We start from the raw sequence: 15,254 nt of genomic DNA, 5'->3' as shown, positions 1-15,254 counted from the left end.
CACCCGTCATCATGGTGTGGGGAGCAATCTGCTACACTGGCCGTACACCACTGGTGATCGTCGAGGGGACACTGAATAGTGCACGGTAAATTCAAACCGTCATCCAACCCATCGTTCTACCATTCCTAGACCGGCAAGGGAACTTGCTGTTCCAACAGGACAATGCACGTCCGCATGTATCCCGTGCCACCCAACGTTCTCTAGAAGGTGTAAGTCAACTACCCTGGCCAGCAAGATCTCCGGATCTGTCCCCCATTGAGCATGTTTGGGACTGGATGAAGCGTCGTCTCACGCGGTCTGCACGTCCAGCACGAACGCTGGTCCAACTGAGGAGCCAGGTGGAAATGGCATGGCAAGCCGTTCCACAGGACTACATCCAGCATCTCTACGATCGTCTCCATGGGAGAATAGCAGCCTGCATTGCTGCGAAAGGTGGATATGCACTGTACTAGTGCCGACATTGTGCATGCTCTGTTGCCTGTGTCTATGTGCCTGTGGTTCTGTCAGTGTGATCATGTGATGTATCTGACCCCAGGAATGTGTCAATAATGTTTCCCCTTCCTGGGACAATGAATTCACGGTGTTCTTATTTCAATTTCCAGGAGTGTATATGAATGTATGTGTCCATAAAGGGTGTTCATTTTAACTGAACACATCGAAATATCTCGAAAACTGCACTTCAGATCAAAAAAGTTATACTTCTGCTTCGTTTGTAGGAGTGGGGAGCATCCAGTGATACCACACTCGACCTTATACCCCACCCTGCAGTTGGGTGGTGGGTGGCAGATTTCAAATCTTCAATGGAAACCCCGATTTTTTGTATTGGAGATTACGATTCTACAGCAAAATCTTCATATGTGTGAATCATTGTGTTTGTTTCGCGACAGATGCCGCTGTAACTGGTTGAACAGAAACTGGCGCAGAATCTGAATTTACGATATGCTACTCAGTGGCACGCGTGACCCCACCTCCGTGCAGCGAGGGTAGGACGGGCCAGCATTTCATAATTTCTAACTGCAAACCCATTCACAACGTTGTGTTCCTCCAGCACATTGAACAACGGACTGCTCTACGTGCCATCACGGCCGTGTAGCGGACTATAGGCAGTACACTGCGACCGGAGCTCACGTATCGTGCAGTCGCAGAACGTACAGCGGCTCTGAACATAGCAATACTTGCGCAGTGTTTGTTGCCTGCACCCCTACCACTCATTTGGAGAACAGACGTGCAAGAGGACAATGAATATTGCAACCACAGAAGAAAAAAACTGGAATGATCCTAATTTAAAGAGAATGTATGGTAAATGTCGAGCATTTTCTAGAGAAAGCTCGCCGTCGTTGGCTCTTTCACAAGTTGCGAACGCCTTGTGTGTGATGGCAGCGTACCGACCAGCAAAAGGAAACGAAGCAAACGTGTTGCAGCAGAAGGTAATGGATACCTGTACTAGTGGCAACTCACGCATAAGCGCCCGGCAATTACACCTCGAGTCTGGTGTGCCCTTAGGTAGTGTCGTCACAATACTGCATCGTCGTGAGTATCATCGGTACCACGTGACATTCCATCAACTCCATGGCGCCTGTTTCCATAACAGCGTAGTGTTTTGTGACCAGGCACGTCAACAAATGCAGACTACCCCCATATTCTTTGTTGAGGTACTATTTTCCAATGAGTCTACTTTCACAAACCGCGACGCATTACTGGAGTTTAGGCAGTCTCCACTGGTTACGGCAAGTTGACCATCAAAGTCCTTGCTCGGTTAACGTACGATGTGACGTAATACGGAGAAAAAATTCATTGGTACATATTCTATCGGCTGCACGTGAATGAACGCAAATATCTAACGTTTTTGGAACAAGAACTACAGGCGCTACTGCAGCATGTTGTCCTGAACGTCCGACAACGTATGTGGTTTCAACCTGACGGTTGCCGAGCGCATTACCCAACTGAAGCACAGGAGGTGTTAGACAGCGTTTATATTGGTCGGTGGATCTGAAGAGGTGGCCCCATTAAATGGCTCGCTGGGTCGCGGATTTGATGTCGTCGTTCTGTGGGGACATCTGATAGATAAAGCGTGCCAACAGGCCGTACAGACGTGGTCAACAGCATCGGAAACGCCTGTGCTGACATTCCTGAAGATATACTTCTGTCCTGTGTATGGTCATTTGAAAAGCGAATCACTAAGCGTATTGAAATTGGCGGTACTACGTTTGAATACTTACTATAATTGGAAAAGTAGAATAGCATTTGCCTCGAGCCACGGCCACAGGGGCACATAACTAGTCTCCTGCCCAATACATTGGAGGAATACAACGTTGCGAATTAGACGTTACGAAGTACTGGCCTGTCCCACTCTCCCTGAATGGAGGTGGGCTCCCACATGTCATGGGTACCCATTTCTGTATTTCCGTTCCTCTGATTACAGCGCCGTATGTGGCGAAACAAGTTTCACACAAAACGTATGTAGATTTTGCCATAGGATCGTAATCTGCGATAGAAAACAGTGGTTCCCATTGAAGATTTCAAAGGCGCCCCCCTCCCATCGCCCCGCTCCGCCCACGCCACCCACGCACGGGGTGGGACGTGGGTCGACTGTAGTGTCACTGGATTTTTATCTGATTTGTAGTTTTTCGAGATATTTCAATGTCTTCATTTAAAATAAACACCCTGTACATATGTACATATATACAGGGTGGTCCATTGCTAGTGACTGGGCCAAATATCTCACGAAATAAGCGTCAAACGAAAAAACTACAAAGAACGAAACTTGTCTAGCATGAAGGAGGAAACTAGATGGCACTATGGTTGGCCCGCTAGATGGCGCTGCCATATGTCAAACGGATATCAAATACGTTTTTTTTAAAAAATAGAAACCCCCATTTTTATTACATATTCGTGTAGTACGTAAAAGAAATATGAATGTTTTACTTGGACCACTTTTTTCGCTTTGTGATTGACTGCGCTGTAATAGTCACAAACGTGTAAGTACGTGGTATCACGTAACATTCCACCAGTGCGGACGGTATTTGCTTTGTGATACATTACCCGTGTAAAAATTAACCGTTTGCCAATTGCAGGCCGGCCGCGGTGGCCGAGCGGTTCTAGGCGCTTCATTCCGGACCCACGCGACTGCTACGGTCACAGGTTCGAATCTTGCCTCGGGCATGGATGTGTGTGATGTCCTTAGGTTAGTTAGGTTTAAGTAGTTCTAAGTTCTAGGGGACTGATGACCTCAGATGTTAAGTCCCATAGTGCTCAGAGCTACTTTTGAACCAATTGCGGAAATGGTCAATATCGTGTTGACGTATGGCTATTGTGATCAAAATGCCCAACGGCCATGTATTATGTATGCTGCACGGTGTCCTGGACGACATCATCCAAGTGTCCGGACCGTTCGCTGGACAGTTACGTTATTTAATGAAACAGGAAGTGTTCAGCCGCATGTGAAAAGTCAACCACGACCTGCAACAAATGACGATGCCCAAGTAGGTGTTTTAGTTGCTGTCGCGGCTAATCCGCACATCAGTAACAGATAAATTCGCTAGAATCGGGAATCTCAAAAACGTCAGTGTTGAGAATGCTACATCAACATCGATTACACCCGTACTATATTTCTATGCATCAGGAATTGCATGGCGACGACTTTGAACGTCGTGTACAGTTCTGCCACTGGGCACAAGAGAAATTACGGGACGATGACAGATTTTTTGCACGCGTTCTATTTAGCGACGAATCGTCATTCATCAACAGCGGTAAAGTAAACCGGCATAATACGCACTATTGGGCAACGGAAAATCCACGATGGGTGCGGCAAGTGGAACATCAGCGACCTTGGCCGGTTAATGTATGGTGCGGCATTGTGGGAGGAAGGAGAATTGGCCCCCATTTTATCGATGGCAATCTAAATGGTGCAATGTATGCTGATTTCCTACGTAATGTTTTACCGATGTTACTACAAGATGTTTCACTGCATGACAGAATGGCGATGTACTTCCAGCATGATGGATGTCCGGCACACAGCTCGTGTGCGGTTGAAGCGGTATTGAATAGCATGTTTCATGACAGGTCGATTGGTCGTCGAAGCACCATACCATGGCCCGCACGTTCACCGGATCTGACGTCCCCGGATTTCTTTCTGTGGGGAAAGTTGAAGGATATTTGCTATAGTGGTCCACCGGCAACGCCTGACAACATGGGTCAGCGCATTGTCAATGCATGTGCGAACATTACGGAAGGCCAAATGCATTCAGGTTGACGGACTTCGCTATGAGCATTATTGCATTAATATGGTATTTACAGGTAATCACGTTGTAACAGCATGCGTTCTCAGAAATGATAAGTTCACAAAGGTACGTGTTTCAATTGGAACAACCGAAATAAAATGTTCAAACGTACCTACCTGTTACCAACTGTTTGTCTAAAATTGTGACCCATATGTTTGTGACTATTGCAGCGTCATCTATCACAAAGGGAAAAAGTGGTCCAAGTAAAACATTTATATTTCTTTACGTACTACACGAATATGTAATAAAAATGGGGAATCCTATTTAAAAAAAACGCAGTTGATATCCGTTTGACCTATGGCAGCGCCATCTAGCGGGCCAACCGTAGTGCATCTGGTTTCCCCCTTCAAGCTAGACAAGTTTTGTTCTTTGTAGTTTTTTCGTTTGACGCTTATTTCGTGAGATATTTGGCCCGGTCACGATCAATGGACCACCCTGTATATATATAACTACGTATATATATATGTTTATATGAATGTGTATATTATGTAAGTATGTATGTGTATGTACAAGGATGGTTTGACAAGTGCGGTAAATTTCCATAAAAGGATGGGAAATTTTGTTGCATCTTTGCGTTAGCAAGCTTGATTATTCCAAGGATCGTGTGAAGAATTTCGACAATTAACACCATATAGTTCATTGTTGAGAGCTGTCTGAATTGGTCTGTATGTCAACTGCGGTTGAAAATGGACAAAACCTAGTTTTGTTCTGATATTAAACATTTTGATTTCAGGAGTTGGACTCCCACACGGATGAAAAGAGAACTGGATGAAGTTCACAGAGATTCTGCACCGTCGTTGATCATTTACTTCTGGGTTATTGAACTTTGTCAGACAAGCAGCTAAGATGAAGCGCCCTGTGGCAGTAAAATTGAGGTCTCCACAAACGAAACCATTGACTCAATGCGTGATATGGTAATGACGAATAAAAAATCGTGAGATTTCTGAGACCGTAGGCATCTCAACTGAGTGAGTGCATAATATGCCGCACAGAGAATGTCGAAAATGAATACACTGATCTTCGAATTTGTTCCTCATCCACCCTATGCACCACGCATATCCCGAAGACACTTCTTTTTCTTCCCTACCATGAAACTTTCGCTTGCTGGGAAGGAATTTTGATCAAATGAGGAAGTGATACTTGCAGTCAACGAGTATTTTGCAGAGTCGGACAGACCCTATTCTTGTGATTGGGACGAAAAAGTTGGAAGATCACTGGACCACGTGTCTACGAGACAAATATGTTTCCTTGTTTGGTTTACCAGACTTATCAACCTGCCCTCGTTTATATGTGTTACATGTCTGTGTTACATAAACACATCAAAAAATGTTTTCCATCACCTCGGATCCGAGAGTTCCGGAACCTGTACAGAAAATTGGAATAGAGATCAACATAAACATCATTTCCACCCTTTTTATTGATCATGAAAACTACACATTACATGTTGTACTACCATACAGCTTGACCTTCAGAGGTGGTGGTCCAGATTGCTGTACACACCGGTACCTCTAATACCCAGTCGCACGTCCTCTTGCATTGATGCATGCCTGTATTCGTCGTGGCATATTATCCACAAGTTAATCAAGGAACTGTTGGTCCAGATTGTCCCACTCCTCAACGGCGATTCGGCGTAGATCCCTCATAGTGGTTGGTGGGTCACGTCGTGCATAAACCGCCATTTTCAATCTATACCAGGCATGTTCGATAGGGTCCATGTCTGGAGAACATGCTGGCGACCTCTAGTCGAGCGATGTCGTTATCTTGACGGAAGGTATTCACAAGATGTGCATGATGGGGGCGCAAATTGTCGTCTATGAAGACGAATGCCTCGCCAATATACTGCCGATGTGGTTGCACAATCGGTCGGATAATGACATTCACGTATCGTACAGCCGTGAAGGCGCCATCCATGACGACCAGCGGCGTACGTCGGCCCCACATAATGCCACCCAGAAACAGCAGGGAACCTCGACCTTGCTGCACTCGCTGGACAGTGTGTCTAAGGCGTTCAACCTGACCGGGTTGCCTCCAAACACGTCTCCGACGATTTTCCGGTTGAAGGTATATGCGACACTCATCGGTGAAGATAACGTGATGCCAATCCTGAGCGGTGCATTCGGCTTGTCGGGCCCATCTGTACCGCGCTGCATGGTGTCGTGGTTGCAAAGATAGACCTCGCCATGGACATCGGGAGTGAAATTGCGCATCATGTAGCCTATTGCGCGTGTGGGTGCACGAAAATCATTATTCAACATGGTGGCGTTACTGTCAGGGTTCCTTCGAGCCATAATCCGTAGGTAGCGGTCATCCGCTGCAGTAGTAGCCCTTGGACGGCCTCAGCGAGGCATGTCATCGACAGTTCGTGTCTCTCTGTATCTCATCCATCTCAGAACAACATTGCTTTGGTCCATTCCGAGACGCCTGGACATTTCCCTTGTTGAGAGCCCTTCCTGGCACAAAGGGACGCGATGGATCCGCAGTATTGACCGTCTAGGCATGGTTGAACTACAGACAACACGAGCCGTGTACCTCCTTCCTGGTGGAATGACTGGAACTGATCGGCTGTTGGACCCCCTCCGTCTAATAGGCGCTGCTCATGCATGGTTGTTTACATCTTTGGACGGGTTTACTGACATCTCCGAACAGTCAAAGGGACTGTGTCTGTGATACAATACCCACGGTCAACGTCTATCTTCAGGAGTTGTGGGAACCGGGGTGATGCAAAACTTTTTTGATGCGTGTTTATGTATGTAACTTGTGGTAAAAGTAATGAGATGACAACACTGCTTGCGATCTGCAATGCTGTGTCGTTCTGCTTGTGTAGACCAGACCAGTGTGTTCATCCTTTCCAGATGCTCAGTCCGAGGTTCAACTCTGTACAGCTCTCACGTGATTTTTTAGAGCTGCGCCAGTGAAGTTGTGTGTTATGAAAATGGAACAGCGCAATTTACAGCAACGTTATGAAATCAAGTTTTCTGTTGAACTTGGGGAATCGGCGAGGGTGACGTTTGAAAAGTTGAAACATGCCTATAGGAAACTTTACTTGTCAAGACCATAAGTTTTTTGCTGGCCCAAATCGTTTTTCGGAAGGCCGACAACACGCTGAAAATGAACCTCGGTAAAGGAGACCTTTAACTTCTAAAACCTATGAAAATGTCGAACGCGTGCGTGCTCTTGTGATATCATGCCGACTGTTAACAATAAGCATGGTGGGTGACCTGTTAAACGCTTTTACTGAACATTAAATTTTGTCCGAGGATTTGCATGTGTGAAAGGCTGATGCTGAAAAACCTCACAACTGTGCAGTAGAGCAATCTAAGAAATATTTGCATTGATTTTGTTCAGGGGTTTGCCAATGACTACGAATGGTTCAATGAAGTGATCACAGATGACAAATCCTGGATTTTTTTAGTACGATCCTGAGACAAAGCGACGAAGTAAGGAGTGACACACTGAGGCATCTCCTCGACGAAAGAAAAGCTCGAATGAGCAAATCGAAGATCAAAAGAATGCTCATTTGCTTTTTTTGTAGGAGAAGTATCGTGCAGAAAGAATTTCTTCCCTCAGTACAATCTGTCAACCAAGTGTTTCACAAAGACGTCTTTGAAAGGCTCAGAAAAAGGATGAATCGAGGGAGACCGGATACTGCAGACAATTTGATGCTGCGTCATAACAACGCCCCATGTCACATGACCACCACCAGCAAGGGATTTTTGACCCCAAAAGGCATTCCTGTTGTCCCACAGCCCCCCCTCTTAGTCACCTGATCTGAGTCTTTGCCACTTTTTTCTTTTCCCAAAATTGAAAAATGTCTTACAAGTCATTTTGGGACTCTGGAGAACATTCAAAAGTATGTGATCAACATTTTAAAGGCCCTACCGGTTGAAGCCTATCAGCGCCGATGCCAAGACTGGGAGCAACAAATCGGGCAGTGTACAGCTGCTGAAGGGAACTGATTTGAAAGGGGGGGCAACGTTGTTGTTTGAAAACACCTAAATCTTTGGTAGATAAAAAATCGGCCTCATTACTTTTCTCTCCGTCCCTTTTATGTATGTATACTAAAGCACCAAAGAAACTGCTATAAGGATGCGTATTCGAGTACAGAGATATGTAAACATGCAGAATACGGCGCTGTTTTCGGCAACGGCTATGTAAGACAACAAGCGTCTGGCGCAGTTGTTAGATCGGCTACTGCTGCTACAATGGCAGCTTATGAAGATTTAAGTGAGTTTGAACGTGGTGTTATGGTTGGTGCACGAGCGATGGGACACAGCATCTCCGAGGTAGCGATGAGGTAGGGATTTTTCGGTACGACCATTTCACGAGTGTACCCAACATCAGGAATCCGGTAAAACTTCAAATCGCGGACATCGCTGCGGTAGGAAAAAGATCCCACAAGAACGGGATTAACGATGACTGGAGAGAATCGTTCAACGATTCTGGAAATGGATCCAGATTTCAGTGCTGGGCTATCAACAAGTGTCAGAGTGTAAGGCATTCAACGAAATGTAATCGATATGGGCATACGGAGCCAAAGACCCAATCGTGTATCCTTGATGACTTAGAGCACTCCGTCTTCAGGCCACAAGTGGCCCATCGGGACCATCCGACCGCCGTGTCATCCTCAGTGGAGGATGCGGATAGGAGGGGCGTGTGGTCAGCACACTGCTCTCCCGATCGTTATGATGGTTTTCTGTGACCGGAGCCGCTACTATTCGGTCGAGTAGCTCCTCAGTTGGCATCACCCCGAAAAATGACAACAGCGCCTGGCAGCCCGGATGGTCACCCATCCAAGTGCCGGCCACGCCCGACAGCGCTTAACTTCGGTGATCTGGCGGGAACCGGTGTATCCACTGCGGCAAGTCCGTTGCCGTTATCCCTGATGACTGCACTACACAAAGCTTTACTGTTGTTGACTTGAAACATGTTGCCTAGTCGGACGAGCCTCGTTTCAAATAGCATCGAGGAACAACGCGTACGGGTATGGAGAGAACTTCGTGAATCCATGGATCCTGCATATCAGCAGGGGACTGTCCAGGTTAGTGGAGGCTCGGAACTGCTGCAGAGTGGCTCCAGGGACACTCTTGTGACTTTATAAAGTTCCGCTGGCCACCAAACGTCACAGTCATAAACATTATTGAGCATATCTGGGATGCATTGAGTTGCGCTTTTTAGAAGAGATCTCCACCACCTAGTACTCTCAGGGATTTATGGACAGCTCTGCAGGATTCATGGCGTCAGTTCCCTCCAGCACTGCTTCAGACATTAGTCCAGTCCATGCCACATCGTGTTGCGGCACTTCTGCGTGCCCTACACGATATAAGCGAGGTGTACCAGTTTCTTTGACTCTTCAGTGCTTATGTAAGGTATGTATGTGTATGTAGAAATTTAAGTATGTATGTAAAGATATACAGGGTGGTCCATCGATAGTGACCGGGCCAAATATCTCACGAAATAAGGATTAAACGAAAAAACTACAAACAACGAAACTAACCAAGCTTGAAGGGGGGAACCAGATGGCGCTATGGTTGGCCCGCTAGATGGCGCTGCCATAGGTCAAACGGATATCAACTCCGTTTTTTAAAATAGGAACCCCCATTACATATTCGTGTAGTACGTAAAGAAATATGAATGTTTTATTTGGACCACTTTTTTCGCTTTGTGATAGATGGCGCTGTAATAGTCACAAACGTACAAGTACATGGTATCACGTAACATTCTGCCAGTGAGGACGGTATTTGCTTCGTGATACATTACCCGTATTAAAATGGACCGTTTACCACTTGGGGAAAAGGTCGATATCGTGTTGATATATGGCTGTTATGATCAAAATGCCCAACGGGCGTGTGCTATGTATGGTGCTCGTTATCCTGGACGACATCACTCAAGTGTCCGGATCCTTCGCCGGATAGTTACATTACTTAAGGAAACAGGAAGTGTTCAGCCACATGTTTAACGTCAATTACGACCTGGAACAAGGAATGATGCCCAAGTGGGTGTTTTATCTGCTGTCGCGGTTAATACGCACATCAGTAGCAGACAAATTGTGCGAGAGTCGGGAATCTCAGAAACGTCGGTGTCGAGATTGCTACATCAACATCGATTGCACCCGTACCATATTTCTATGCACCAGGAATTTCATGGCGACGACTTTGAACGTCGTGTACACTTCTGCCCCTGGGCACAAGAGAAATTACGGGACGATGACAGATTTTTTGCACGCGTTGTTTTTAGCGACGACGCGTCATTCACCAACAGCGATAACGTAAACCGGTATAATATGCACTATTGGGCAACGGAAAATCCACGATGCTTGCGACAAGTGGAACATCAGCGACCTTGACGGGTTAATATATGGTGCGGCATTATGGGAGGAAAGATAATTGGCCCCCATTTTATCGATGTCAATCTAAATGGTGCAATGTATGCTGATTTCCTACGTAATGCTCTACCGATGTTACTACAAGATGTTTCGCTGCATGAGAGTACGGCGATGTACTTCCAACATGACGGATGTTCGGCAAGTAGCTCGTGTGCGGTTGAAGCGATATTGAATAGCATATGTCATGACAAGTGGATTGGTCGTCGGAGCACCATACCGTGGCCCGCACGTTCACCGGATCTGACGTCCCCGGATTTTTTTCTGTGGGGAAAGTTGTAGGATATTTGCCATCGTGGTCCAGCGACAACGCCTGACAACATGAGTCAGCGCATTGTCAATGCATGTGCGAATATTATGGAAGGCGAACTACTCGCTGTTGAGAGGTATGTTGGTATACGTATTGCAAAATGCATTGAGGTTGACGTACATCATTTTGAGCATTTATTGCATTAATGTGGTATTTACAGGTAATCACGCTGTAATAGCATGCGTTCTCAGAAATAAGTTCACATAGGTACATGTATCACATTGGAACAACCGAAATATAATGTTCAAACGTACCTACGTTCTGTATTTTAATTTAAAAAACGTACCTGTTACCAACTGTTCGTCTAAAATTGTGAGCCACATGTTTGTGACTATTACAGCGCCATCTATCACAAAGCGAAAAAGGTGGTGCAACTAAAACATTCAAATTTCTTTACGTACTACAGGAATATGTAATAAAAAATGGGGGTTCGTATTTAAAAAATCGCAGTTGATATGTTTGACCTATGGCAGCGCCATGTAGCGGGCCAAACATAACGCCATCTGGTTTCCCCCTTCAAGCTAGACGAGTTCCGTTCTTTGTAGTTTTTTGTTTTGACGCTTATTTCGTGAGATATTTGGCCCAGTGACGATCAATGGACCACCTTGAAACTTCCTGGCAGATTAAAACTGTGTGCCGGACCAAGACTCGAACTCGGGACCTTTGCCTTTCGCGGGCAAGTGTTCTACCAACTAAGCTACCCAAGCACGACTCACGACCCGTCCTCACAGCTTTACATCTGCCAGTACCTCGTCTCCTACCTTCCAAACTTTACAGAAGCTCTCCTGCGAACTGCAGAACTAGCACTCCTGAAAGAAGGGATATTGCGGAGACATGGCTTAGCCACAGCCTGGGGGATGTTTCCAGAATGAGATTTTCACTCTGCAGCGGAGTGTGCGCTGATATTAAACTTCCTGGCAGTTGGTAGAGCACTTGCCCGCGAAAGGCAAAGGTCCCGAGTTGGAGTCTCGGTCCGGCACACAGTTTTAATCTGCCAGGAAGTTTCATATCAGTGCACACTCCGCTGCAGAGTGAAAAATCTCATAATGGACCACCCTGTATATGAACATGTATATCTGTGCTACATCGCGGGTTTACACTCGTGTCCTCATATGTGAGAGGGAACGACTCAACGAGTAATATGTGACCTCAGCACCACCGTTCACAGACCCGTCATACCCGCTGAACTACTGTGAGGAGGAAGGAAACAGGTGCAGCACCGACGAAACGGCGGCGCCTTGATTTCTAACGTATGCAACCCTCAACACTAGACTCGCACTCGCTCCGTTTGTGTTCTCAAACGCCGGTCAGTCGCGGAGGCAGCGAGAAGCCCGCAGCAACAGCTTAACTGGGGCGAGAGCTGCCTCCAGCTGGAGCGGCGCCTGGAACAGCGGCCGCTGTGGGTCTCTGGTGCGGCGGAACTGCGGGATGGCGGGACGGGGAAACTTGAGCCCTGCGTAGGCGCGAGCGGCTAATCAAATCAGCCGCAACCGCCTCCCCTCCCCTCCCCCGCCGCAACTTGGCCGTGCCGGTAACGGGCCGCCCTGGGCCCGCTGCCGCTCCTTAGCTCGCAACTTGAGGGAAGGGGTGCCTCCCTCCCTCCCTCCCTGCTCCCCCCTCTCCCTGGCCAGATCAATACCGCGCCGCTCCACAGCCCCACAGACGCCTCGGCTCTTCCAGGCGGCGGCAATCGGCGCCAGGTTGAGTTCGCAGCCTGCAGCCTGCCGGAAGCCGACACCCGACCTACCACTCAGAACAAAGCATTCCACTCAGTACCTCACAAACGCCTAGGGAAGCTGCATCTGCATGGGCTAACTTTTGTGGTGGTCTCTGGCCACAGCAATGTTGCCTTCAACAGTGCTGCAGTATGAGTGCAGTGCTCGGTAATACTGCGCTACGGACCAGCTGTATTTTTCTATGGTACATCAATCTGATACTGCGTGAAGAGTTTGACAGAGCACTGAAAGACCTGAGTCGAAACAAGGCCCCCGGAGTAGACAACATTCCATTGGAACTACTGACGGCCTTGGGAGAGCCAGTCCTGACAGAACTCTACCATCTGGTGAGCAAGATGTATGAGACAGGTGAAATACCCTCAGACTTCAAGGAGAATATAACAATTCTAATCCCAAAGAAAGCAGGTGTTGACAAATGTGAAAATTACCGAACAATCAGTTTAATAACTCACAGCTGCAAAATACTAACGCGAATTCTTTACAGACGAATGCAAAAACTGGTAGAAGCCAACCTCGTGTAAGATCAGTCTGGATTCCATAGAAATCTTCGAACGCGTGAGGCAATACTGACATTATGACTTATCTTAAAAGACAGATTAAGGAAAGGCAAGCCCACGTTTCCAGCATTTGTAGACTTAGAGAGAGCTTTTGACAATGTTGACTGGAATACTCTTTTTCAAATTCTAAAGGTGCAGGGGTAAAATACAGGGAGCGAAAGGCTATTTACCATTTGTACAGAAACCAGATGGCAGTTATAAGAGTCGAGGGGCATGAAAGGGAAGCAGTGGTTGCGAAGGGAGTGAGACAGGGTTGTAGCCTCTCCCTGATGCTATTAAATCTGTATACTGAGCAAGCAGTAAAGGAAACAAAAGAAAAATTTAGAGTAGGTATTGAAATACATGGAGAAGAAATAAAAACTTTTAGGTTCGCCCATGACATTGTGATTCTCTCAGAGATAGCAAAGGACTTCGAAGAGTAGTTGAACAAAATGGACGGTGTCTTGAAAGGAGGATACAAGATGAACATCAACAAAAGCAAAACGAGGATACTGAAATGTAGTCGAATTATGTCGGGTGATGCTGCGGGAATTAGATTAGGAAATGAGACACTTAAAGTAGTAAAGGAATTTTGCTATTTGCGGAGCAAAATAACTGATGATGGTCGAAGTAGAGAGGATATAAAAGCTAGACTGGCAATGGCAAGGAAAGCGTTTCTGAAGAAGGGAAATTTGTTAACATCTAGTATAGATTTAAGTGTCAGGAAGTCGTTTCTGAAAGTATTTGTATAGAGTGTAGCCATGTATGGAAGTGAAACATGGACGATAAATAGTTTGGACAAGAAGAGAATAGAAGCTTTCGAAATGTGCTACAGAAGCAAGCTGAAGATTAGATGGGGAGATCACATAACTAATGAGGAGGTATTGAATAGGATTGGGGAGAAGTGAAGTTTGTGGCACAACTTGACTAGAAGAAGGGATCGGTTGGTAGGACATGTTCTGAGGGATCAAGGGATCATCAGTTTAGCATTTTAGGGCAGTGCGGAGGGTAAAAATCGTAGAGGGAGACCAAGAGATGAATACACTAAGCAGATTCAGAAGGATGTAGGTTGCAGTAAGTACTGGGATATGAAGAAGCTTGCACAGGATAGGATAGCATGGAGAACTGCATCAAACCAGTCTCAGGACTGAAGACCACAACAACAAGATCAATGTGGCAGAGCGGTTCTGGGCGCTTCAGTCGGGAACCGCGCGACTGCTACGGTCGCAGGTTCGAATCCTGCCTCGGGCACAGATGTGTGGGATGTCCTTAGGTTAGTTAGGTTTAAGTAGTTCTAAGTTCTAGGGGACTGATGAAAAAATGGCTCTGAGCACTATGGGACCCAACCTCCGTGGTCATGAGTCCCCTAGAACTTAGAACTACTTAAACCTAACCAACCTAAGGACAAGACACAAATCCATCCCCGAGGCAGGATTCGAACCTGCGACCGCAGCGGTCGCGCGGCTCCAGACTGTAGCGCCTGGAACCGCTCGGCCACTCCGGCCAGCGGGACTGATGACCTCAGATGTTAAGTCCCATAGTGCTCAGAGCCATTTGAACATCAATCAGTTGCCGCAAAAGTAGATAGCAAAAGGAAAGCTGAAGTCTTAACTCTCGCCCCTTAAGAAATCATTCTCCTGGAGGATTGTACAGACATCATCTCACTACAGCACAAACTCCTATATGGAGGACACACAAACAGACATCACTGGTGCAGAAAAGTACTTGAACGAGTTGAAACCAAAGAAGTCGACAAGACTAGATGAAGCCTTGGCAGTGACCTCTTACGTGCCTTCTGCACCCCATATAAGAAGAGTAATATAATGGAACCATAAAACTGCAGATCAATATCCGTAACGTCGGTTTGCAGCAGAATTCTTGAACACATTCTGACCTAGAGTCTGATGAATTCACTTGAGACGGAAAAGCTTCCGTCCCCAAGTCAGCAAGGGATTTGGAAACCATCGCTTATGAGGAGTTCGGCTTGTCCTTTTCTCGCACATCCTGCGCTGT

The 15,254-nt window shown here is 46.5% G+C and overlaps 1 protein-coding gene and 1 pseudogene across 1 annotated transcript in view; both read right to left on the bottom strand.

Annotated features, from left to right (window-relative positions):
* LOC126428349 (uncharacterized) overlaps positions 1–15,254 on the bottom strand; it is a 657,372-nt gene that overhangs the window by 58,301 nt on the left and 583,817 nt on the right. The window lies entirely within an intron of this gene.
* LOC126428617 (5S ribosomal RNA) lies at positions 9,035–9,152 on the bottom strand (annotated as a pseudogene).

Source organism: Schistocerca serialis, chromosome 12 (genome assembly GCF_023864345.2).
Source record: "Schistocerca serialis cubense isolate TAMUIC-IGC-003099 chromosome 12, iqSchSeri2.2, whole genome shotgun sequence".
NCBI lineage: Eukaryota > Metazoa > Arthropoda > Insecta > Orthoptera > Acrididae > Schistocerca > Schistocerca serialis.
The sequence above is the reverse complement of the archived record's forward strand: the minus strand, read 5'-3'. Positions and strand labels throughout refer to the sequence as shown.